General features: G+C 49.0%; 1 protein-coding gene and 1 non-coding gene across 2 annotated transcripts in view; one reads left to right on the plus strand and one right to left on the minus strand.

The window, feature by feature from the left end:
- CACNA1E (calcium voltage-gated channel subunit alpha1 E) overlaps positions 1 to 23,278 on the minus strand; it is a 345,678-nt gene that overhangs the window by 169,343 nt on the left and 153,057 nt on the right.
- On the plus strand, positions 10,192 to 10,263 carry TRNAG-ACC. Its single transcript has one exon. It is a non-coding gene; the product is annotated as a tRNA-Gly (tRNA).

Consider the following 23,278-nt stretch of genomic DNA (forward strand, 5'->3'; position numbering starts at 1 on the left):
CGCCCTGGAATGGGCCGGGGTGCCCCACTGAGGCTAGGAAGCACCCCACTGGGGGAGTAGGGCTTTTCTGAGCCTCAGAACATAAGTGTTGACATAATGCACCCGAGTGAGTATGCAATGCTGCAAGCAAGACTTAAGGTGATAAGGTTCATCAGGCCTGCAACCAGCTCTTTCAGTGATTCAAGTATGAGAAAGCATACTTGAGTATCAGAGCTTTTTGCTCTGTTGCAAAGAATGATTTAGAATATCTGGCCCATCAAAAGCAAAGAGGCACAATATTGTACTCTGAGGCTGGCTGTCTTTTCCAGAACAGACAAGGTAGAGAAGTACTGTAGAGAAAGATACACTCTTGGGTATCTCCCAACGAGCCCTCATAAACATCCTGCAGATCGCCCAATGACCCAAAGACATGTTTGGAAGGAGACTTCTTCTCAACCTTATACACTTAGGTTACTGGTCTGTGGTTTGGGATAAGGGTAGAACAAATGGCTGGAAAAGGTGGCCAACTGGTACTTATGTGCAGGGGCTGTAAGAAGACTGGCCTTCAGGAAGTCTGCTCAGGCCACAGAACCTCGCTGTGGTGCTGGAGGCAAAAGGTTTCCCCCTTTTCTTGTACAACACGGGGAACAAACCATCACGGCTTTTAGAGAAAGAGGATCTACTCCAGGTCAGGAAGATGCTTTCTACACACCAAAGTGATGAGGCTTTTCCCAGCCTTTCTTGATCATCTATCTAATGAACACTTGTGTGGACATCGCTGGGCCAGTTCCCGGCACACAGGAGGGGATGGGGCAAGGGTGGAGATGTGCCTGGTCCTGGCAACTCCTCCCTAACTCCATCCATCCAGTTCAGAGTTCTTGCTATGGACCCACGTCCAGGTGGAACAATCCTTCGACACTCCTGGTTTTGCCCCCGCGAGCCTGAGATCCACCTGTACCACTTGCCAGCTGTGTGCCCCTAGGCAAGCTCCTCGCACTCAGCCTTGTCATTTATGAACTGAAGCAAACAGTAGTTCCATGTCAAAGAACTGTTTTGAGAATTAAATAACATTATGCATAAAGGAGCTAAATACAGCGCTTAATGACATGATGAATAAATGATCATCATGATTTGTATTGGCTCATTAGCAATTTTCTTGTAACTTGCACACCAGCACCCAGGCAGAGTGCTCACTGACTCCCCACCCTGCCCTGGAGCGCCTCCTGCTGCCCTGAATCCGGGGTGCCCCATTAACCTGCCCACTCTGTTCTCCTCGTCCTGTTTCTGTCCTGCCACACTCGGGGTGATTATTCCTCACGCCTTCCCGTCACCCGGCTGTTTTCTGTCTAGCATCCCCCCACCAAATCCATCCTTTCCAAACAGCTTGCCTCTCTCCTCCTACCATGGACCAAACCCACCAACCCAAATACAGAAACAAACAAACAAAACACAAACATCTCTCAAATAAGAGGTTTTAAAGGGAAGGAGAACAGAAGAGGGGGCCAGACAGCAAGCCAGCCCCGCTGCCATTCTCCCCCCCGGGCCCTCCTCTCCCGGGACTACGCTCTCTTTTCTTGTTTGTCTTATTTCAGGCCTAAGCCCAGGGGGCACTGCCAGCACTTCACTTTGTATCCACGTGGCACTGATTCATCTTTTACGCTTAGCAGATGTTAAATAAGAGTTGGCATCACAATAAAGAAATGGCACCGGACAGATGGGCAGGAGGTGGCCCTGCTGGGGAAAGCATGCATTCAGGTGCTGAGGAAAAGGCCAGGGAAGACAAGTGGCCTCTCTTCATTTTTCTTCCCCAGTTTGCAGACCCTGGGGGCTCACTTCCACCTATGACTGTATCCTCTGAGTCTAAAGCCGCCTGCCTGGTCCAAGCTGCGGCCAAGGGTTGAAACACAGTCAGGAGACCCCACCGCCCTATCCCACAGACTCAGGACCCCCAGTCCATCCTTCCTGAGTCCTACAGTAAGAATGCACAGTCAGGGATCAGGATGCAGAAGAGGCCTCCAGAAATAAGAAAGCAGGCATCTGTCACAGAGGTGCCCTGAGCCCTGGAAACAAAGACCCCTGGCCTGGGACCAGACAGAGGGGAGAGAGGTAGAGGGGTGAGCGAAGGGTCCCCACCCAGAAATGGCAGGACTGGGGGCCTCTCTGTGCCCCTGGGTCTCCTGTGGGCATCCCTGACAACCTCCACATCCAGGTCCCATCCGTTCCCAATGGCCCTCGTGTTCACCCAGCTCCTTCCACTCTTGCTTGGCTGTCATTCAGTCCAGGTCCCTGTCCCCTCGCAGCAGGTCCCATTACAGCAGCCTTCCAGTCCTCCTGGCTTCCCTCCACCCACATACCTCTGCCTAAAACATTTCTCCAAACGCAGTTTTCATAATGGATCTTCTCTGCTGAAACAGCTTCTCTCACCTCCCTTGTTGGCAGGATAAAACCCAACCTCCGAAGCCTAACAGTCAGCAGTGGTTTCGTCGACTTTACCTACTTCTCAAGTCTTACTACCCGTTGATTTCTTCAGCTGATCTGTAAATATTTTCCAGCCTTTCTGCTTTTTTCTTACAGCATCGTCCTCACCTGGACATTCTCACTGCTCTTTGCTCCCATCTTCCTAAATTATACCCACTGGTGTTAGTTATTCCCCCTTTGCCTGCCTCTCCCCATCTGTTCCTGGCCCTTCTCTTTGCCCCGGGAGGGTAACCCTTCAAGGCTCGTCGTCTGGCTCCCTGGCCCTCTCACTTCTCACAGGAGGCACCAGCAGCAGGAGAGAGTTGCAGGAAAGGCTTTCCCAACACCCTCGGGCTTTGGTGCGGCCACTCTGACTGGAACAGGTCCCTCCTCCCTGCTCCCAGCTCTCACTGGGCTCTGATCACCCCCAGTCCTCGTCTTGCTCCTCTGGACCCCGCGGTGGAAATAATGTCCCACTGGAGCTGTCCCTGGGATCTGAATGTCACTTGCTGGCTCTGGCCAGCTCTCTTAAACACGCCTTTCATTAAATCCTCTTCCAACCCCAGCTGAAGGTGCCTTCTGTTCCCCGTCAGGATCCTGCCGGAAACACCATATTTCCAGCCTCATTCGCAATCCCACCCCCTCCAAGAAACTTTCCTTTCCACTGCAGTTAAGAGTGATGGCTCATCTCTCGTCACTCCCCAACACCCTTACTTAATTCCAACACTCTTTTGGAGCTGATCTGCAAAGTATTTGACATAAATGAACTCATCTTTTCCTCACAACAACCCTGAAAGATAGACAAGGTATTATTACCATTAATAATCTCATTCGCATTTTGCAGAGAGCTGAAGCTTCTAGAGAATAAGAGATATGGCGGAGAACACGCAGCTGTTAGGTTGTCTTAAAGGAGGCGGTTTGGACCACAGGATGCCCTGGGAGCCCAGGGATACAGGCCAGTAGGGAAGGGATACAGGGAGATGCATCTGGGAAGACAGAGGCTGGGAAGTATCTATGCATATCCAACATCCAAGAAAATAAAACCCATTGAATGTGTGTCCACAAAGTGTAAGACACAGTCCTGGAGAAGTACACAAACTTTGTTTGGAAAATGCATATGTGCACAAGCTGATAACACAAAACAGACAGGGCCAGGTAGGAAGGGTCCTCAAGGCCAAGGACTCTCTGTAACACTCTTCTGAACATCCTGCCCCACCCCCTCACTGTGCTTGAATCAAAGCCCCAGACACAGAGGTGCTCAGGTGTTCAAGTCAGATTCGTTCATTTTGTTCAGCCTCTACAATGGGTGAGGCAGGTGCTATCTCCTGGAGGCACCACAGTGCACAGGACAGACGGGGCTTACACTTAGGAGGAGGAATGGCATGACTTAAAATATTACAAAATGACTAGAATAGCACAATGGTGGTGAGTGCTCCAAAAACAGAAAAGAGTCATGAGTGAGATTTCTGGTGAGAGGTGACTGTGTAGGGTCATGCCGAGGGAACATTTTTCTGAGAGTATGTCCTTCCAAATGGGATCTAAAGGACGAGCAGGAGTTGACCAGAAAGGGAAGGGGCTCTGAGGGAAGAAATTCCACTGTGTACGGAACAGCATGTGCAAAGGCCCTGAGGTTGGTGCAGCTGGGGGCTGTGTGATTCTAACAAAGGCCAGCGTGGCCACAGTACAAAAGGCAAGAGTACAGTGTACAAGAGTACAGTGAGGCTGAAAAGGCTCACAGGGGCCATGTGCCTTGCAGATCATGTTAAAGATTTTTGTCTGTATTTCAAGAACAATAGGAACCGAATAAAGGGTTTGGAAAGGGAAGTGACACGAGGGGCATGCATTGTTCAAAAATCATTCCGGCTGCAGAGTGAGAATGGACTGAAGAGGCACAAGAGAGAAAAGTGGGAAGACAGTCAGGAGGCGACAGCAGTGATGGGGGAAAGGAGACGGCAGCTGGATCAGAGAGGTCGTAGTGGAGATGGACACCTGGGGGCTGTGATGGATTCCGAGAGTAGCACTCGTAGGACTTGGGTTTGATGAGAAACAGAATGTGAAGGAGTGGGCAGAAACACGGGAGACAGGAGGCTTTTGCTTGTGCCACTAAACAGGTGGGGGGGGGCTCTTACACTGGGATGAGGGAGCCAGGAGAAAAAGGACAGTGGCGGTGGGGGGGGGTCAAGTTTTCCGTTTAAGGCTTGTGCATCTGAGGGATTTAGGGATGGTGCTAGCAGTAGGTAATTAGATATACATGCCTCGAGCTCAGGAGAGAGTTGTGGGCTAGAAATATAAATTCAAGTCATCAGCGTACAGTCAAGGGACTTTCAACAAGATCCCCCAGGGAAAGAGTATGTGAGGAGAAATGAGGGCCCAAAGGAGACGGAGCCACCAAAAGAAGGAAGGAAACAGGATAATGTCATGGCCCTAAAGCCATGAGTTTCAGGAGGAAGGGAAGGAGCAGCCTATAAACTAGGACACACTGGTCCATGTCCACACGCCGAAGGCTCTGAACGCTCAAGTGACACTGAGTTTATATCCAGCACCTCAGGAGAAAAGTCTGTGCTAAAATCTCCACATGCATAGACACCTAGCAGGTGAAGCCTGAAACCTCCCTGTGCAGGAAGCGTCCCAAGATCACCATCTCTTCTGCCCACAACAGAGGCCAGGACGATGGAGTCCCAGATGGCATCTTCCAGACTCCGGGCACTGGCGGGTGCTGCTCTGAGGGCCCCTGGGAGGTGACAGAAATAGCTGCCTACCCAATAAGATCTGTGCTTCACCCCAAACCGCTAAGAACATGGGGTGTCGATGAAATTTTCATACCTCCATGACAGATGTTTTTTATTCCCTGTCTCTTTTGGCCCCTGTGTTTCTTCCTTGATTGTTATTCCTGTTTCTAAGACATAAAGAAAAGAAAACACAATAAAAAAAGGTTTCTTTTCTTGCGTGTGATTTGGCTTGAGGTTTGAGTGCTGCGTGGGGCACTGCTCTGGCTTCTGGAAAAAGTGGTGCCAGCTTCCGGAAGCCAGTGTGCACCCCCCACTCCCAGCCCCCCACCGCCTCCTGCCCCTGTTCCGAGCTCCCTCCCCCACGTCTGCCTCTCACTGCCTCTCCATGCTGCCTTCTCCTTCCTTTTGTCCCTGATCTGCCTCCTCCTTCCCCACCCCAGCGTTCTTCCTGCTTGTTCAAGTTTCTCTCTGTTTCCCCCTCAATTGCTTCCTAAGTTAAATGCACGGATGTCGAAGCACTCCAAGTGATGTCTTCTTCTCCCCCTTTCCTCCCTCGCTCGCTGAATCTCTGGACAGCCCTCCTGACTTCCATCCTCAGACAAGATCTCGACGAGACAGCACGGCTTTTGGAGAGAAGACAAATAACTGCCCGCTCCAACCTCCACGCTCAGAATGACGAATAGGGCCCTTCTCATCTCTCCCACACCGGGAGGGCTTCGGGGTCACTGTCATCACCTTGCTCTACAAATTGGATATAGGAAAAGATAAAACATTCACCCTGACCTCCATTAAGGAAGCCCGTGCTAGGTTAAGGGAGGCAACCGGGACCAGGTCCCGATGCCGAGGAGATCAGAGCGGCCCGGGGAGGCCTCCTCGCCTCCCTCCGGCCGGGATACGGGATCAGATCCAGCTGGAGGTTAAAGCAGGGCAAGGCGTGTAGTGAGCACAGCTCCACCTCGTCCCCCAGGAATCACGACAGGCGACCCAATTTCATCTCCAGCGACTTGGCAGCAGCCTCACCCTTGTCAGTAGAAAGTGGCACTAGGAGCCCAATTGTGGGAGTGTGAGGCCTGGTGCGGCGCAGAGAGAAGCTACTGGTCATGGTGGGGATACTGCGTCCGTGGCCCAGGCCCAACCAGTCCGTGCCCCTCCTTCCCAGTGTCATCCCGAGGAAAGGGTCGGCAACCTTGGCTCCTCTTCCCAGATGATCCCATGGCTGCCTGCTCCATGAAAGGCATTCTCTCAAGCTTGCCTTGGAAGGCAGGTGGGACATGCTGAACGCAGATGTCTGGAAGGTGGTAGTGGGGACTGAGGGTCCTGATTACTCCCCGAAAAGAAAAGCCAACTGAGGTGGGGCAGGGTCCCCAAAGGCCCACACTCTGGTGGCAGATGGGGCCCCAGTCTGAGACAGGGTCAAGGTGGAACTCTGCACCTGCTCAGGCCCCAGAAGGCAACGGGACTTGAAGTCTGGACATCTGGGAACCATTCTGGGAATCACAAGGGCCTGCCTTTCAAATCAGGATGAGCCCAGCAAACACAAGCCCAGCTTCTAAAATAAGCCAATGCTTCTAGACTAAGACGAATCGTCCGGCTCTGTCACCCACAGGGCAGGGCACAGTGCAGAGGGGGGTGGGGCGGAAGGCACTCCCCAGGCTCCACTTCCACCAACGGTTGCTGGTTTTCTACCATCACTTGCCGCCTGAACCGCCCTCAAGGTCCACAGGTGGGCTGCTTCAAACCTGACCCCCTCGGCCTGGCCACTTGAGGGTGAGTCAACACACACATCATCGGGATAGGAAGGCGGGAGGGCAGAGGCTGAAACAGGAGAGGACAAGAAACTGGCTCCTCTGATCACTACAGAATCCTTCCTGGGTCATTAAGGATTCCTTAGTACAGAGGATCAAAGGTGAAAAATGCTTAATAGCATCTGACCAGTCTTGAAGTGTCCTATACCCTCCAGGACTTTCATCAAAAGGACAGCCCTACTTTAGCATTCTCTCTCATGAAAATTCAGAAGGAAAAAAAATGTGTCATGAGCCATGTCTCCAGCTAGGCGCAGTGGGGGAATAACCCTGTTCTCTCTTGGAAATACTAATTACAGTCTTTGCACAGGCATGCCTCATAAACATGTCAGTTCTCACACACGGCTACTCCCTACAACAATATCACAAATCAAAACATAACATGGAAGCACATTAAACCACCCCTCTGTTCTCCTAAAGGGCCCTTGAGCCACACTTATTTTGAGACAGTTGTGGCACGATGGTTAAGGGCGCAGACTCTGGGAACAGACCGCCTTGGTCTTCTCAACTGTAAAACGGGGGTGGAATGGTCCTATCTAAAAGTTGTTGAGAAAATCAAGTGAATTTACATCAACAAAGTGCACAGAACAGTTCATGGCATGTAGCATATGCTACAGAAGTGTTTGCTGTGATGCCTCACCCCGGTCCATCCACAACGCTAGATATCCCCAAGGATGTAAACAGGATGTCTCCCAATTCTTAACGCCAGCAGGTTTTCCTTCCTGGCTTTAAAGTTCACTTTCCTCCACTTTATTCACAGATTCAAACTCTACCTGGTGGTGTCTGAGCAGAGGCGTCACGATGACTCCCTTGGGAATTCCGATCTCCTCCCCACCTCCCTGCCGGAGACCCCCCAGTTTTCTTCATGTAGAAAAATGGACCTCATGAACCCTCAAATGAATGACTTACTTTTGTAAATATGACCTCAGTGAGCCCCTCTGTGGATTCATCTAATCCCAAAAAACCTGGAGGGTCAGTGCTAACAATACTAAGGTCACCTGGCTCAAGCCCATGGCAGCCAGCTGGCTTCTCGCTTGGGAATGATGTCGTGAGAGCACAGGTTAGGTCCCTGACGGTAGCCGACCATCTCACAGATGCCCGCCACCGGCCACCAGAGGATCTGGCGCAATGGCCAGGGAGTAACAGCAACTAACAGAGCGCACTGACCACGCCCCCTCCCCCATGAACTCATATTCTGTTGTTCATTCATTCAGCAAATATTTACTAAAAATCGACCTTGTGCCAGGAATTGATCTCAGCGGCAGCTGCCCAAGGCAGTGAGCGAGACAAAACTCCCGCCTTCATGAGGCTTACTGCAGCGGGATGAGTTAGCCTCCGGACACACAGACAGGCAAAACATTCGCTGCGGTAATAGGTTAAGTTCTCAGGAGAGAAGAAAGCAGGAAGCAGGTAGAGAGTACTGGGGAGGGAAAATTCAACTTTAAATAGGGTGGCGGCGAAAAGACTCACTGAGTAGAGACCTGAGGAGGGGAAAGAGTGAGCCTGCTCTGACCACTGCGGAAGGGCATTCCAGCAAGACAGCCCAACCTCGGGCTCCCAGCAGGAACCCGCCCAATGCGTCTGAAACAAGACTGTGGTGGCTGGAGATGAGTGATGCGGGAGGTGGAGAGGGGCAGAAGCGGGGCAAGGGGTGCAGGTCGTGCAGGGTCCCCTGGCTCCCCTGCGAGAGCTTCGGCTCTCACTCAGTGAGGGAGGAGCCGCCGCTGGAGGGTTCCCCGCAGGAGAGACATGCTCTGATTTGCATGTGCCAGGGGCACGAGGACAGACAGAAGTGGGGCAAGGAGGCACTCGGGGAGACACTGCAGTAGCTCAGGTTAAGAGATGCTGTGACTCGGGCCAGGGTGTTGCGCTGCAGGTCAGGACTGGTAGTCAGAATCCGGAGAAATACGGATGGCAGAGCCGACAGGAATAATTGATGGATTAAACGTGGGGTATGAGACAAAAAGAGAGGAATGGTTCTGAGACTGGGTAGCTCCGTATCTAATAATACATGATGGAACAGGGTTGAATAACAATGTCCAGGTGAGAAATGTAATGAATGTCAACAAGTGGAGACCAGTTCGGAGAGAGCGGATGCCTCTGAGAGCAACAGAGGAATTGTGAGGGGAGCGCCGTGTCTGAAAACTGGCACTTAGCACACTGTCCAGCACGTAGTAGGTCCTCAACAAACGTTTACTGAATGAAAAGGAGTACAGTTATGGAAATAAAAATCAAGCTTCATAAGCAATTTCATCTTGAGGGATGGTGTAGTTTTCATAGGAGAAGAGGAGCAGGCAAAAGGACAATGAACCAAACCAGAACAGACTTGGACTGAAGAGCTTTGCCCACACGTGAAACGGTGTCTGCCCTCAACCAGCTCACCGGCTGGCGGTGGGAATCCTATCTGCCTTCCCTATGGCAAAGGAGACTCTGCCCTAATCAGTAAACTGTCTCTAGACATACTATTATCCTGGTAACTTCCTAGGAGAAGTAATAATACTAAATTTGGGCTACATTCCAAAAGAAATAGCTCCAAGAGAAAGCCCTGAAGTTCCCAGGACCTTAGAAACAGACCCACTGCTGGGTTAACACGCACTGAGTGGTAGCTCCTCCCGGAGCTCAGCCCTCTCCTCTCTCTATACCTTCTCCCTGTGGGCCACCAGCCAACCAATCCCAGAACTAAAATCATGAGTACGTTGATGCTTCTCAAATGTGATCTCCTGCCCTGCCCTCTCCTCTGAGCTCCAGGCTTAGATACCCAGCTACTCACTCATCATGACACCATGCACTTGGATACCTAATATGCTTCCAGTAGTCATCTCCTATTTAACACACTCTGCAAGTGAACTCCTGGCCCTGGTCAGCGAACCTCCCCCTTCTCTAAGCCTCCCTCTCTCGGGGAATGGTACCATTGTTAACACATGAATGCAGCTGAGGAGCCATCACTGGACCCTGCCTACCTTTCTCACCCCGCCTTCCATCCATCAAGCAAGTCCTACCAGCTCTCTCTTCAAAATACACCCTAATTTGACCACTCCTCGTCACCGCCAGCATGGCCATCCCAGACTTCACCACCGTCATCTTCTAGGCCCTCCACCTTGCCCACCACGGCCAGTTCTCCACACTGCAGCCAGAGTGATCCTGCAATATATCAAATCATATCACCATCTGCTCAAAATGCTTCAAAGACTGCCCATCAAATGTGAAATAAAATCCAATGAGCGGTGAGTATAGCTGAGTGGTAGAGCACGTGCTTACCAAGCACGAGGTCCTGGGTTCAATCCTCAGTACCAACATTTAAAAAAAAAATACAAGGCCCAGTGTGGTCTGGCCCAGACTGGCTCTCTGATCCCTCCCCCCTCCATGCCCTCCTGGGTTGCTCCAGCCCCCTGCTGTTCCTTATACCCACCAATTACTGTGCCCAGCAAGCCAGTGTGAGGTTTCTCTATGAAGTCTTCTCGAGACAGCGTCTGCAAGCCCCCACGGCACTCAGGACACAATGCTGAAAGGGTTACACCACTTTATCACGGCATCCAGCGAACACAAGTTTCTCTCCTCTCCTCAAACGCAGACACAAAATATCTTCTATTGCCTAACACCAAGCACAGGCACCAAGCACAGGTCCTGGCAGTCAGAAGGCCATCTTCAGTTTGTTGTGTAAGTTAAGCTGAACTGAATCGCCCCATCATCCACCATCTCCTCTCTTAATCTGCTCTAAGTGTTGGCAGCTGAGAGTAGTGGAAAGACCCTGGGCTTTCTAGTTAGGGATCATTAGGTTCCAATCAGGACTTTCTGTCTGAATAGCTGAAGCACCCTGGCCAGGTCACTTAACCTCTCTATGCCTCAGTTGTAAAATGAGGACTGATCAGAGTCAACATCAAGGCTACTGTAAGAATTAGAAGTCATACAAGGAAAGGGCCCAGTCCAGTGCCTGGCACACATCAGGTGTACGGTACACAGTACCTAGTATGATGACCCATGTGTTTCTTGTCTTTCATGTCTCTTTTCAGCATTACCGAATACCCAAAGGGATTCCAACAAGATCAGGAAAAAAGTTTTGTACTTCGAAAGGAGAGCTATCACAAGGAGAAAGACCTCAGGACACACGGATGGGAGGGGCTTCACTCGGGTGGTTTAAGGGGAGGTGGCAGACTGAAGCCGTGGGAAAGAGGATGACTGACCACAGCAAGGTAACCCCTCCTCCCCGCAGGCCGGCCTCTGCCCACCACTGCACTGACAGTGACTGCAAAAGCCACAGAGGCTCCAAGTCCCCACCGAGGTCGCAGCTCCTGGGGGCCAGGGTGGGTCTCATAAAAGAGATCAGTTGTCACTGCAGGAAAGAATATGCAAGCTCTTCCAAATTAGAACGGGAATTTAATTAAACCAGGAGAGAAATGAGAGATGGGGAGATGATCAAGGCCCCAGGATATTCCCTTCCTGCGAGGCGAGGGAGAGAGGCAGGCCAGGGCTGGAACTCACCCCCACTCACGATCTGCCCCTTTCCTCCCTGCCCCTCACCCCATCTCCTCCACGTTCCCTACTTCTGGCTCTGGGACATCCTTCTTCCTCCGTTTTTGAACCTCCGGACCCCGACCCCCCAGATCAGCTCTGTGTAAAGCTCTCCCTCAAGGCATATGCGCTGCTGACTCATTCTCCCGGCTTGTAACAAAGCTTAAAACTTTTAATTCCCCAGTTATTATCTTTTTTTGCTTTTTCTACTTCATCTTGCTTCGTGTTATGAATTATGTACAGTACTTCTGGTACTCAGGAAAGACCCTTTATCAAATCTGTGCAAAAGAGAACTTGTGAGTGATTTTGATCAACCAAGAGTCTCTTGAAATGACAAAGAGCGCCCCAGGCCAGCAGGGGGCCGGGGCCTTAACACGCACACACAGGAGCACGTGATGGGGGGAGGGACACTGCTCTGTGCAGACGAGACCCCTGAAATCCTCATGTGGTTCAACGACTATAATATGACCCCAGGACACTCTCCCTTACCTGTCTTGCCTCGGTGAGGCTGCTCAAGGCCAGGGCACATAAGGGAGGGATGAGATCATGTCAGGTGGGCAAAGAGGTGGGGAGTGACTTTTCCAGGTGGGGTAGCTCACTGCAGACTTCCGGCAATCTGCAGGCCACGCCTTAGTCTTTTCATTCATAAACTGTAAATCAAGATACATTCACTTGGGGAGGCTGCTTCTCAAATGCCTGAGCAGAGAAGGCCCTCTAAGACCCTCCAGCAGAGGGGCTCCTGGGAGACCAGCCGCAGCACACCCAGGCTGTACCCAGCTGAACCGAGGGACAAAGCCACAGCGTGCTTCTCTTGGCCCCTCTCTCTGAATCTCCCTGACTCAATCTCCCATCTTTCTCCCTCTCGCCGCCCACTTCCCCACTTGCTGAAGACACCCGAGATCGAGCTTAAATAACTTACTTTGCAGCCTGTTTAGCTCAACGTGGAAATTGTCAAGACAAATGCAATAAATAACTCGGGTACAAAAGAGAGGCACGCGCCCTCCCTCTCACTGTCACACACTCGCACACAGACTAACGATGGGCAATTTACTCTGGGAGGTAACCTTCCCCAGGCTTGGCGTGCTGATAGTCACGGCTGCTTCTAGTAGCGCGGGATGACAGGCAGGGTTCGTGTTCCTGGGGAGAGTGAGTCCTCGAGGGTACACCGAGACGGCTGGCTGGACGAGGCCACGGAATCAGTTGTCCCAGGGGGCTGGAGTGCCACCCACTCTTTGGGGAGCGTGGTCCTGGGACTTAGTTAGCCCTGGGGGCCTCTCTGCTCTTCCTTCCCAACTTGCTCAGGTGACATGCTCCCCTGAGGGGCTGTGTCGTGCCACTCAGAGGCAACCCACTAAGGAAGAGAAATCTGCCATCTGGAGCAGGTGAGGAGGGTGAAGAGAGAGAGCCCCGATTGGAAACTCTGGGAGAAAGGGAGGCTGAGACAGAGACGCACCAGCATGGCCAGCAACCCAAGCCCCACCTGGGTCTGGGGGACGTGCGCCGCCAAGAACTCAAATGTGATCACGACCGGCAGTGAGGAGGGAGTGCCGTGATCACCTGTGTGTCCACGTGCCTGCTGCCCCCCTTTTTTTTTTTAAGCGAAGTATAGTCAGTTTACAATGTTGTGTTAGTTTCTGGTGTACAGCATAGTGGTTCAATTATACATATAATAAAAAAGAATACAAAAAGGAATATACATATATATGTGTGTATCACCTGCTTCCCTTTGGGTCCTGCTTTTCCTTCTAAATCATGAAGAGCAGCCGCTCTGATTCAACAGCACAGCTGTAACCAGCAGCCCCCCAGCAAGGGGGATGGCGGCACACCCCAGTCATTCAGATCAAGGCAAGGGTTCCCCCAGGGAAGGACTCACACTCCCAAATTCCCTTCCTTTTTCACTTCATCTGCTGTTTTTATACAAATTATTCAGGGAGTGGTGGCTCTGTTTTACATCATCAAGGAAACAGTTGGAAAAGGTCATGGTATTATGATGTTTTGTGCACAAAGGAAAGAGAAAAATCCTCACAATATTTTGTATATCCTGCCTTGCTTCTACGGGACCCCACTGACCATATTTGTCAAAACACAGTTAAAGATGACATGTGAAAAATCTGCATTGTGAAACTCAATAATAGAAAGCCTCTGAACATCACTGTTCATAACCTTAAACTATTTTAATAATACCTTAAATTTATAAAGCCTATCTCAGTGCACAAAGCACTTTCACACATATATTCTTATTTAATTCTCACAACCATAATAGGACCTAAGTGTTCCAATGGAACACAAGAGGCAAATGAGTCTTTCTGAGGTCACGTGACTTGCCTAAGATTATGCTGTGGGGGAGGAGGGGCTTGAAAGAAAAAAAAAAAACCCTGAACTCGAACCCAGATCTTCCGAGTACAACCCAATGTTTATTAGTACCTCTTCCTTATGGTATTCCTGGCCTAACTGGTTTTCTAAAATACTCGTTCTTTGGTGATGTGAGCAACTACTAATTCCTGTTAAAATTAACGTAAATGGCTCAATGTCACCAGAACAGAAAAGAAAACTCAAGTGCCAAGCTGCTGATCAGCAGTATTGTACATGCACGATTATTTATATCCATGTAATTATATTAATAGGTTAACCTATTATGTAGATAAAATCTGTATTGCCATAGTTTTGTTTTTTTTCTCCCCAGCTTTCACAGATCAGAGAACTTTCACAAAACAAACACAAAAGAATACGGGCTTGCAAGAGGGATGTTAACTTTTTCTTCTGCCAAGAAAAGACATTAACTTTTAAAATTCAATTTCAAGTCGAATAAATTTAGTGTCACAAAAAAACTGACTTGCTGTTACTTTCTCATTATGTCAGACTGGTACAAACCTCCTCACGGGCCGAGTCCCGGCCCATTCAGGAACACTGCTATAGATAAATGGTGGGTCTGACCTAACGCGAAGTGCAGGAAGTCCTAGAGGGTATGAGAATTTAGCAGCAGCTGTAATGTCAATTATTCAGAGGTAATGCAAGTTAGTAAAAACTAGGATGAACACTTAAAAGGTATTCAGAAGCCATTTTTGCATCAAACACAGGTATGTTTTTAATATGGAAATAATATAAATAACACTATATTTCTAAGCAAAAACACCGGCCATGAGAGCACCTAGTATACAGACCAGAGATGTACAGCAAATAGATGCTAAGGATCAGGAAACATGAGAATTCGCCTTATGTGCCCCTTATGTGCCTATGCAGTAAATGGATACTCTCTTTGAATAAGCAAAAACAAAACAAAACAAACAACAACAAAAAAAAACTGCTCACTTAGCAAAACCGAGTTTATAAGTACACTTATAAGTTTATAAGTATCCTAACAGGAGCACTCACAAAGCAAGGAATGAGGGTGTTTTCAAAGCACGTTCCTATGTTTTATCTCATGTAACCGATACAAGACTCTTCTGAGATTAGGAACAGCAGGTGGTACTAGCCCCGTGTCACTAACAAGAAGATGAACCCACACTTGTTTATTCGTCTGACACCTACAAAAAGACATGAGTGTTTTGCCTGCAAACATGGGGCTGGTGGCAGGAGGGAGTCCAGTGGCTGCTCCCCTATCCTCAGAGTAAGCATCGAGTCCCAAGCTGATGTTCACAAAGGTAAAAAATGGAGCTTGTAAAAGATGGATTCAGCAGCAATAAGTGATCCCAGAAACTGTGTGTTTTTGTGTGTGTGTGTGTGTGTGTGTGTGTGTGTCTGTGTGTGTATGTGTGTGTGTAGAGAGTCTTCAATTTAGGGGCTGTTCTTGGTCACGTTTCATCACAGAAAGCAGGGCACGTTTCATCTCTTCCTTCTGTTCCCAAACCCTGCCCTTCTCTCAGATTGCCATCTCTTAGGTCCGGGTCTCTTTAAGAGCATTTCAGAGCCAGGTTCCTAGCCAGGAAGGCCAACTGTGTCACAGAAATAAACTACTAATTACGCACAAACCCTGTGTAAACACTCCAATAAATTACGGCCCCCCTGCTTTTTCTCTAGTTGGTCTTGTGTGTGTGCGTGCTTCTACCTGTCACAGGAGAAGGGAGCAGGGTGCTGATCTGGAGTGCGGCAGGAGAAGCAGACTGCAGTGACAGCCCGCTGTCAAGCATTAGTGGTTTCCCTCCCGATAGCAGCTCCTGCCTCTAAACACAGACCCTGCACTGCACATGCGGACTGCTGGGCAGTCTGGAAGCCACGGCACCCCTGGTAGGTTCACAGAGCCACTCTGTGAAATCAGTCCATCGTTGGATACTTCCTGAATACTTAACCATGTCTAGGGAACTGTGGTTGATGCCAGAAGACAGAACAGTGTTTCAAAAGAGAAAAGGGACAGAGGCACCTAAAAGACAACTCATAATAGGGGAATCTGGTAAAAAGCACCAAATGAATGTTACTGACAATTAGGTCTGGGGCAAAGGACTCAGAGGAAAGCTCTCTTCTCCTTTGAGTTTTCTCTTTTTTTTTTTTTTTTTTTTTGCTTTTTAAAATTGAAGTACAGTCAATTACAATGTGTCAATTTCTGGTGTAGAGCACAATGTTCCCGTCTTGTATACACACACATATATTTGTTTTCATATTTTTCTTCCATTAAAGGTTATTACAAGATATTGGGCATAGTTCCCTGTGCTATACAAAAGAAATTTTAAAATCTATTTTTACATATAGTGGATAACATTTGTAAATATCAAACTCCCAAATTTATCCCCTCCCACCCCCTTTCCCCGGTAACCATAAGATTGTTTACTAAGTCTGAGAATCTGTTTCTGTTTTGTAGATGAGTTTATAGTGGCCTTCTTTTTTCCCTTAGATTCCACATATGAGTGATAGCATACGGTATTTTTCTTTATCTTTCTGGCTTACCTCACTTAGAATGACAATCTCATGCCCACCCATGTTGCTGCAAATAGCATTATTTTATTCTTTTTTATGGCAGAATAGTATTCCATTCCTTTGAGTTTTTAGGGATGGTCACAGAAGGCTCTGTGGAGGAGGTGGCCAAAGTTTAGAGGAACGACTAATACAAAGAACATGGGTGCAAGATTGGCAAAGACGCACGTGAAAGGTACAAAGTGGAGAGGCTGAGAGGCAGGAAGGGAGCAGTCGGAGAGGTGCAGGTCTGCACAGTGAGTGGGCAGTGGGAGGAGATGCTCTGCTTGTTGCCTTTATGTGAGTGGTTTTCACAAAATGTTCTAAATAATTATACACCACCATTAGTGCTGCCTGGGTGCGAGGCTCATGCCAAGGGCTTTATTCGAGTTATCTATTTAATTCTTACTACAACTCTGTGGTGACAGAGGGGGTAGGGGTGTGCCATAATTATCCTCACATCGCAGATAAGGACAATGCAGCACAGAGGTTAACCAAATTGCCCAAGTCCCACAGGTACTAAAGGTGGGACTGGGATCCTAACCACTGTTACACCACCTCTATATCAGAAATCGCTGTTTCAAACAGGATTGTCGTCAGAACATCAATTCAGGAAGACTTACAGAAAGGAACCTTTGGCATAAATGTAATGTTTTCTCTATCTAATACAAATAGGTATTTATAGTACAAAACACGTATTTAATGTAGAATCAATCACTCAAAACATGAGGTGGTTTGGGGGAAGAATCTGAAGCTAGGGTTCGAGATGACTGTTCCAGTCTTGAATCAGCTCTGGCATCCAATTTATTTCTGTATTTTGTTTCAGTTTCACGGTAGTGAGAAAATCCTGAATCATACAGAAAAGTAATGATGTGCTCACTTACATCACTTTCTGTGAGCAAACAAGCTCAGGCCTGAATTTTTTAAAAAGACTAACACAGAACCACAAGCCTTCTGATCAATAGCACACTTACACAGAGTCCAAATGAACACAGAGACAGCAAAGGAAGCTTTAAACCAAGATCTGCACATAAAGGAATTAAGCCAGCCTGGCCACAGGTAGTCTCCAAGCGTGAAAATGTGGTCTAAGACACATCGATTATGTGTGACTTTATAAAGTAGGGGGGTTTTGGGGTAATTTTCTTCTTCCTCAATTCTAAGATAAACCTTTCTTCACAGAGGAAGGTTTTAGAACTCAGACTATAGGACTATGTAACATACAGAATGTAGTAGGGTTTTCCCCCCCTTGAAATGGTGTTATTAAATTTTTAGTAGATCTTCTAATCAATGTACGTAGCTTAGATTCAAGGAAGCATGATAGTCAAAAGATACATTTTAAAAACAAAATCTGACAGTTCTGTAGAAGCCACTGAAGTCCATCTATGGATCTCAGCTGACAAGTCCCTGATTCAGGGCAAAGGGCAGTGGCCTAGGGATGGGGGAGGGAGAGGGAGACCCAGCAGGCAGGGGAGAGAGGGAGGCAGCCAGCAAAGTGCCCTGGGGAGGATGGAAACACCAACGGTTCTGGCCCTCTTTCCTGAGAGCCCACTGTGTGTCAATCACTTTATATCAGACACATGCTGAGTACAGTATTACCTCGTGGAAATCCACGTAGTGGAGGAGACAGGCTGAAGGCTTTCCCTTCAGTACCCGCCCACTCTGCAGCCCACCTCACCCTCCCCAGGCCTGCTTATTACCGTCCTATGCATCAGTCCCTCTCAGACTTCACTGTGGCCTCCGAACCAAGAGGGAACTTGTTTAAAAATACAGATTCCTCCCTCCTACCTCTGTAGCTGCTGGTTCATTAGATCCAGGTGGAGCCCAGGAGTTTGTAATTATACTAACTGCCCCCAGATGATTCTAGAATGGACCACACTGAGGGGCACTGAAAGAAACGACTCAATAACTACTTTTCCAGTGAGTGGGAAACTGAGGGAAAAATGAAGAGAGACTTTTATGGCTTGCCCAGTGGTGCCAGAGGCTGGCCTGGGGCCATCCCTGTCTGGCCGCGGTTCCATAAGATTTTGGCCTCCAGAGTGACCCAGTGGAAAGTACCTGAAATAGCCCCTGAGTCACCCACACATCACCCCCAGTTGACTCCTGCCCCTGAGTCCTAAGGCTGGCACTGCCTCAGAACAGCAGGATCACAGCCGAGGGCTCTGGCCAGGGATCAGAAAGCAAACTGTGTATTAGAGGGGGCTGAAAGGGAGGCGAGGGGCGCAGCGCCAGCCTGATGGCTCTGCACAGACAAAAGACCTGGAGACTGGCCTGGTGTGGGGTGTGAAATTCAGGCGCCTGATCAGGAGGCAAACTTAGCATATCTGGAATCAGCCCCAAACATGGTGACATCTTGGGTTTGACAAATTATTAAGAGATCAAAATGGATATGAAAGAGTAGGAATCATTTCAAGGAGGAAGCAGCTCTGGGTAAGAATGTGTGTGTGTGTGGGGGGGGGCTGCTGAGAAAGAAAGAAAAGCACATTTTTTCCCATGGAGGGAGCCAGCGAGTGGAAACTGCAGACCCCGGGCTCTGGCCCAGCAGTCAGGGCGCAGGAGGAAGGCTCTGCAGGGTGTAGAGAGAGGACAAGTGACAAACACAGAGAACATGCGGCCAAAGGCAGCAGCAGAAGCTACCAACGTCTGTGTGTTTTAAAAAAGAGATGCTCCAAGGAGGCAAACGAGATGACAGAGCAGAACGCTAGCAAGGAAGGTGGGCAGGCCAGGGGGGTTCCAGTCCCCAAATGTTTCCCAAGTCAACACTGTGAATTGGGCTGAAGCGGGGCCAGGCGCCCAGGCGTGAAGTCTGGGAGGGTACGGGAGGTGTGCCACCCCTTCCTTCTAGTGACAGCTTACTCTGCACATGGGCACCCACACCCCTCACTCACTCACTCTCCTCTGCTGGGGGCAGTTCGAGCACCAAATTAGAAATCAGAACATTTGGTTTCAAAATTCACTTCCTACTTCCTCCATGCAATGACACACGTTTCTCAACTTATTCCACAGATTGAATCTGTCCAGGGGATTCAAGAGAACATTTGACAAAGGGCCTAGAATCCATTTCCTCTACTCCCTTTTGACAGTCTCTCTCCCACCTCTTTCCTCCCTCTCCAGCTCAAATTCCATCCCTCTGCTAAGGTCATTCTCTTAACCTTCATTTGACTGAACTCACCTGGCAAAAGTACTCTGGTTAAAAGCCAACACTCCACCTACTTCCAGCCTGAACTTCAGTGGCTGAGTGTGACCGGAGGAAAACAGCACATTCACTGGTCTCACCTGAACCTCAGCACCGCTGACCCCACCGGGGTCTTAAATGCTCAGATCCCCGCTCCACTTACTCCCTCACTCTCCTGGAAAACTGTTCACGGTTTCCCTCAAACTTCCAACACTTCCTTCCTGCCACCTCCTGCTGATGACCCTACTTCTGATTTCATTGAGAAAAGAGGCAATCGGAGAATTTCCACAAGCTTCCGTCACCAGGACGACCCACGTCCAGCCTCTGCAGCCTTCCCTCCTGGAACCTTGGATGCACCGTGACGCTGGCGTCCGAGCCCAGCCTTCCACCTGCGCTCTCATGGCCAGGAGCCCAGTCCCCCTCACCTGCTTTACAAAGTTGCTCTGCCAACTGTCCTCTCTCTCTCCTTCATCAGCAATGATTTTTATCTTGAATGGTTCATCCTCATTAGCAAACGAATGGCATTTCTTCCACCTGCCCCATTTTCTCTGCTTTCCCGACCAAACAAAACTCAACACAAGGGTCTGTCTGGCTGTGTCCAATCCTCTCTCAAACCTTCCCCAATCCAGCTTTCGCCCCTCCGGATCCACTCAAACTGCTCCTGGCCTCTGATGATTAATTCTTAGTCCTTATCTTACTTACTAAACCAGAGGGAGCACCCGACTCGGGCGATCACCTCTACTTCCTCTTTCCTGAAGCACTGTCTTCACTTGGCTTCCAGGACACCACGCTCCCCAATTTTTATCTTTCCTCTCTACCGCTCCTCCTCAGTCTTCTCGCTGATAACTCCCTAACTCACCAACAGCTTGGGACACTGGAGCTCAGCTCTGGCACCACTTCTCTATAGTTAGACACTCCCTTCCGTGATGGCTTATCCAGCCTGAGGGCTTTAAATGCCATCGACACACAGAAAACTCCCAAGTTTCTGTCTCCAGCCTGGGCTTCTACCCTGAATTCATCTATCCGGCTCTCTCCTTCCACCACCATATAAAACAAGCATCACAAATTCTCCATTCATGTCCAAATCCCATTCTTTATCCTCTTCCCAATCAACATCACCTCTTAGTCTTCATGGGAAGGGAGCAGACTAACTTCCAGGATCTACTTATCAAGTCCTCTGTGTATTAGACAAGTCACAGGTGAACACAATCAGATTCCAGGGGTCCTATCTCTATCACAGGGTCCCAGACTCCTGCAAGGACATGGCCACAGGGTTGTGCAGACAGGGACGTGGGGAAAAAACAGCTTATTCCAGAGCATGGGTGATCCTGGTTATAGAAGTCTACAGATTTGACCAGCTTAATAGCTTAGTCGAGGTCAGCTGGTACACCTTCTTGCTCTAACACCAGAAGATGGTGGTAGGTTCCTGCCCCCTATTTGTCAAATGAGTCTTGAGGATGTTCTGTTCCCAGGGCATGCGGAGGCGGCGGTGAGGAAGACTGAGCAGAGATGAGCAGACACATCCTTTAGTCTTGTGGAACTCAGCACCAAATGCGTTCTCTGTAGATACCATAGAGTCAGAGAAACTTCCGGAAGCTGGAGATGGCAGTCTTCCACCAACCCTGGGAAATGGCGTTATACTTTCAACATGCTTATGCATAATACACATAAGCAAAATGTCAACGAGGCAAAAACTGAAGAGCTGTTAACCACTCAGCAAATATTAACTATGTGTAGCTGGGAGGAGGCAACTTAGAAGAAGCTATAGGCACCACTATACACCAAGGGACCTCTGATGAGTGAGGAAGACTCTCAGAAAGCATCCAGACCACAAGCTGCCTCTTCTTGCCCAAAGCCAGGAAAACGTATAAAAATCTCTCCACCACAGCAGCACAGAGCACCAAGGCAGTCATAATCGATGCAACCGAGGTACCCGCAAAGCTGGAGAAGCAGCACGCCTTCGAGAAATTTCCGCACCTGCATGACTTATCGACACCAAGCAAGAGATAGCTCGATGCAAAATACGGATGAAACAGACACACAGGTCCAAAATACTGGACTTGAAAAGCAGAGGTCTGAGTACCTGCAGACAGGGACTCGGAACCCCTGCTATCTGTGTACTAGTCCCGATACCGCAAACAGCAGATAACACAAACCCAGAATGACAGCAGAGAAGACTCAGACCAGAATCAGGAGAAAGTCAGAGCTCAGAGCCATGTCTAGCCCAGGTGAAGAAGGTTAGAAATTGACACCGGAACCACAGTAACACCTGCAGAGTGAACAGCACTGATCGGAGGGAGAAGGTACTGTACTGGAGAAGGAACGCCTATCCAGATGAGGAGAAAGAAAACAAATCAAACTAGTAAGAATAAGGGAGAGTCTGCACATTGAGAGACTTCTGCAGAGATAGTCCTAACAGGAAGAACAGCCAGCAGGACTGCAGACTGCTCTGCCTCTTTCTACCAGCAGAGGGAGGGAAGCCAAGACACAGCTGGAGTGTGACCAAGCAGAGCTGAAATTTGGGGAGAGACTAAATTGAGCCTGCAGGACGGACTCCAGGTTGCCCTGACAATGGGAGCCCCCACCCCTTACAATCTTGCATGATAATGAGAGAAGCTACATGCATATCAAGTTCCTAGTAATCAATGGCGGAGCAATGCAAGGTCACAGGATGCTTTCAGGAAGAGTCTGTGCAGCAGACAAGGGATGCAAATGCCAGGGAAGCATTAAAGTCACACAGAAAAAGGTTAAACTGAGTCTGCATGTGTGAGAGAGCTTCTGTGTAGAGTCAACCTGAAGGTTCTCCTGATCATTTGGGCGTAACTGGCGCCAATAAATCTTACCTATTTGTTGCGACCATTGAATAGAAGAGGCATTGGACTGGGAAACGGGGACTTCCCTTTTCTTTGTGGCCTTTGTGAGGAAATACAGCAGCTGGGTGGATTGGGCCTACCCAGAATGAGGGGTAGAAAGGGAAATCAGTTACCTGCGCATCTTATTAGCAGTGGTGGTAATAAAGGCACATGGGTAATTTTTCTCTAGGTACAAAGATACGTATATGTGGACGTACTTAGAGTGACTAGTTGTTCGTAGTTAATTCAATGGTGGGCAACCCATTCTAATACATATGTAAAATGTTGCCATTACAGAATCTTGAGTTAAAATTACAGGCAGAAAAAGAAATACTCAGGTATTGCTGACATGGGATACCAGAATCCGCCATTTGTCAGCCACGATCTCTCATCTCACACTTGCAGTGGGCGCACGCGGGAGCGGAGAGGCAGGTGAATCAGTCTGTACTATTTAAATTGTTACTTTCCTTCTCCCAGATCCTCTTTCCTGTTCAAGGTGAATGGCTGAATTTGGGTAAATTAAAAGTATTAAAAACAAGACAACAGGCCCAGAACAGAGTCACTTATACTAAGCCCCATGTCACCAGACCAAAACTTAATTACAGTGTTGGCCTCTCCCACAAATGGGATCTTAAAGCCGAGAATAGGAACTGCCTGGTCAGCACCAGTGAGGTCACCTGCCCGACCAAAGCCCGCCACGCCCTAAAGCAAAGTGACCTGGCCACAGCCAATCCGCTTTTGACTAGTGTAACCTGCTGGTCCTGCGCCCTTCTGCCTTTCATTTTGTACAGCTCCTCCAAGCTCCTTTCCAGCTGCTAGACAGGCTGCTACCCAAGTCACAAATGGTTGAATAAAGTCAGTAACATCTTGAAAATTCACTCAGTTAAATTTTGT

This window comes from Camelus ferus, chromosome 21, assembly GCF_009834535.1.
Source record: "Camelus ferus isolate YT-003-E chromosome 21, BCGSAC_Cfer_1.0, whole genome shotgun sequence".
Lineage (NCBI taxonomy): Eukaryota > Metazoa > Chordata > Mammalia > Artiodactyla > Camelidae > Camelus > Camelus ferus.